Genomic DNA, 3,503 nt, shown 5'->3' on the forward strand with positions numbered 1-3,503 from the left:
TGTGTGTGTGTGTGTGTGTGTGTTGGGGGGGTGATAGCTAGAGGCAGAGGAGTGGGGAGGAGGTTAGCAAGGGAAGAAGATTCAGGGAGGAAAGCAACGGTTGTACCATGGAAGGCCCTGTTAGCCATATTGAGGAATTTAGAATGAATCCTAAGGATAATCATGAGTCACTTATTTACAGCCTTTATAAATACATATTCATAAAAAATGCAGTGGGACATAAGCCATAATATGAGTGTTATTACTCTTCACTCCTATCAGGATAATGTCTGTCAAAATATGACAACAACAACTCTTCTCAGTCTTAGGTGTACCCACTGTCTCTCCATATACCTCATACCAGTTTTCTTCAGACTAGGATCTTTGGACATGTTCTTGTATCTAAACTATTTTGCAAGCATTTATTTATTTTTTTACTTTAACTTTTTGATAGTATACAAAACTTTTAGAACATTCTGGATCATCTAATCAACCCCCTTTAAACAAGTGCTGCCAAGAATCTCGGATGCCAGCATTTGCATTTTTTGTTCACACTCAGTCACCCAAAAAAGTGTTTAACTTTAATCTCATGCTTCTCAAACTGGATTCTGGAGACCCTCCTCAGGGTCCATGAGTTCTCAGTTTTGAGAGTTATGCCCAATGGCTGATTGATCCTCACACAGTGCCATTTCTGCCCAGAAATGCCCAGTGCACATGATGCTTGGGGTTTAGAGTAGATTTAGAGCAGAGTCTTGAAGTCAGGGCCTTGAATAAACTGGAAAACATTCCTTTCCTGAGCATTTTCAAGATGTTTAAGTACTGCATACTACCCTCATCTCTCTAAGATCTTTTGAAGCTCCAGAGTCTTGACCAGAGGAACTTTCTAAGGACTGGGTGGGTCCCTGAGAGTTAAATTTCTAAGGCAAGTTAATGGTGCTTCAGTGGGTCCTTGCTTATTGACTTCCCCAGGGGGATCTACATGTTCCATTTACAACTTTTCTGAAAACATTTTGTTTCCTCAATCTCATCATACCATACTTTGAACTGGGAATTCTTGACACAGTGCTGGGCCAGGGAAGAAAATAAAAAGAAACTTAGAATAGGTGGCTTGGAAGATGGTTTAAGTGAATCAAATGCTGGCTAGGAACAGGGAGGTATTGGAGCCTTAAGTTGAATCCGACTCGATGGCAGTGACTTTTTTTAGTTTTAAGCTAGGATGTTAGCCATGTCATAGCAGGAAAAACAGGAGGGACTGATGTGGTGAAACAAACCTTGGGGCTGCTCCCTGGAAGCTAAGGGTCCAGGCATTGGCTTTCAGGATGTGTCTGTGGTGTATGATCAGATGTCAGCATTTTTCAGGCAAGAACTGGAAGTTCAGAGGAGTGGGTGGGGCACAGGAGATCTCTTTCATGGCTGGTTCCTTTGAAAACAATAAATAGCTTCTAGAGAAAAGGGAGGGCATCTGGTTTTTCATCTGGCCACAGTTGGCAATAATTTACTCTACCCACAGACATACAAAGGGAGGGTGGGACAAGGAAGCAGACAGTGGGCTCCAGGCCAGTCTAATCATAATTCCACCCATCCTTAAGGAGAGGCATCAGGGAGACATTTTAAAAGAAAAAGAGAAAGATGTTAAGAAGTGTTGATAAACAGAAAAATCCCATAGTTGAGAACAAATCTGTAATTATAATATTGTAGACAACTCTGTTGCTGTACTGAGGAAGGAGTTGTTGTAACTCAAACTCATTTTCTTTCAAAGCTTGTTTTACTTTATTCTGAACAGAACAACTGAAGACGATGAGACTCAATGAAAATCCTGGCACTCTGCATTTGCCTGGGCATTAACGTGGGAGTTACAGATTGGGTCCAATTTTCAGTGGCAAATCGAGGGCATATGCTTCATCCAAACTCTGGATTTCTACCACAGAAAGCAGTTGAATTTAAAATAAATAACTTACCCAGCTCTGAAGGTAGAGATCTCTCCTCCAGACTCAACGGCACCATTATCAGGCCCTCTGACGTTTCCCCAGAAATGGATCACTGAGGGTAGCAAGGTAGATACAAGATTTCTCTGGTGCACTAAATGTTCTGATAGTGTTCAGATTGCAGAAAAACACGGCTGTGTTCTTTCCAGGACATGGGTGTGTGTGGGGGGAGGGTAATAATAGCACTAATCTCATTGTGTTGTCAGGATAGAGTGAGGTAATGCATGGAAAGCACTTGCCACACATAGTGAAGATTAGCTATTTTTATTCATAATACCGTATCTGAAAAAGGTAGATTAAAAGAAAACAGCTAGTTTTTTTTAGCAATTTTGTTTGAAAAATCATTTTAGACATTTATCAATATCCTTCAAATTGTATATATGCATAACACTGTGGAGCACTCACTGATATTCATTCACACTAATGGCCCTACAGAAGCCCTGGTGGCAAAATGTTTAAACATTCTGCTGTTAACCAAAAGGTCAGTGGTTCAAGCCTACTGAGAAACTTCATGAAGGAAAGACTTGGTGATCTCCTCCCATAAAGATTCAAACCAAACCAAACCAACCAAACTCACTGCTATTAAGTCTATTCCAACTCATAGCGACCTCCACTTGGTTTCCAATGTAAATCTTTACAGAAGACTGCCTCATCTTTCTTCCATGGAGCAACTGGTAGGTTTAAACCACCAACTGTTTGATTAGCAGTCAAATGCCTTAACCACTACACCACCAGTGCTTCTTGTCATAAAGATCATAGCATAGAAAACCCTATGGGGGAATTTCTACTCTGTCACATGGGGTTGCTATGAGGGAAACTTGAATCAATGGCACCCAACAGCAACAACAATGGCCCTGAGGCACTATAAGATCCAACGTAAGACAAAGCTCTATATAGTTGCTGATGTCAGATGGATCTTGGATCAAAGCAAAGAATACTAGAAAGATGTTTACTTGTGCTTTATTGACTATGCAAAGGCACTTGATGGTTTGGATCATAATAAACTGTGGATAACATTGAGAAGAATGGGAGTTCCAGAACATTTAATTGTACTCATGAGGAACCTGTACGTAGGCCAGGAGGCTATCATTCAAATAGAACAAGGGGATACTGCATGATTTAAAATCAAGAAGGGAGTGTATCAGGGTTGTATCCTTTCACCAGACTTATTCAATCTATATGCTGAGCAAATAATCCGAGAAGCTGGACTATATGAAGAAGAATGTGGCATCAAGATTGGAGGAAGAATCATTGACAACCTGAGATATGCTGATGACACTACTTTGCTTGCTAAAAGTGAGGATGACTTGACGTACTTACTGATGAAGATTGAAGAATACAGTCTGTGTATGTATTATTGTTGTTGTTGTTGCTATGTGCCATCTCAATATAAAAAAGACAAAAATCCTCACAACTAGACCTATAAGCAGCATCATGATACATGGAGAAAAGATTGAAGTTGTCAAAGACTTCACATTGCTTGGTTCTACAATCGATGCCAATGGAAGCAGCTCTTTCATCTTGTCATTTCTTCCATTT

The 3,503-nt window shown here is 40.3% G+C and overlaps 1 protein-coding gene across 1 annotated transcript in view; it reads left to right on the plus strand.

Annotated features, from left to right (window-relative positions):
- PDGFRL (platelet derived growth factor receptor like) overlaps nt 1–3,503 on the plus strand; it is a 64,687-nt gene that overhangs the window by 31,196 nt on the left and 29,988 nt on the right. The window lies entirely within an intron of this gene.

The sequence above is a fragment of the Orycteropus afer genome, unplaced genomic scaffold (genome assembly GCF_000298275.1).
Source record: "Orycteropus afer afer isolate SDZICR_OR568_19922 unplaced genomic scaffold, OryAfe1.0 scaffold00483, whole genome shotgun sequence".
NCBI lineage: Eukaryota > Metazoa > Chordata > Mammalia > Tubulidentata > Orycteropodidae > Orycteropus > Orycteropus afer.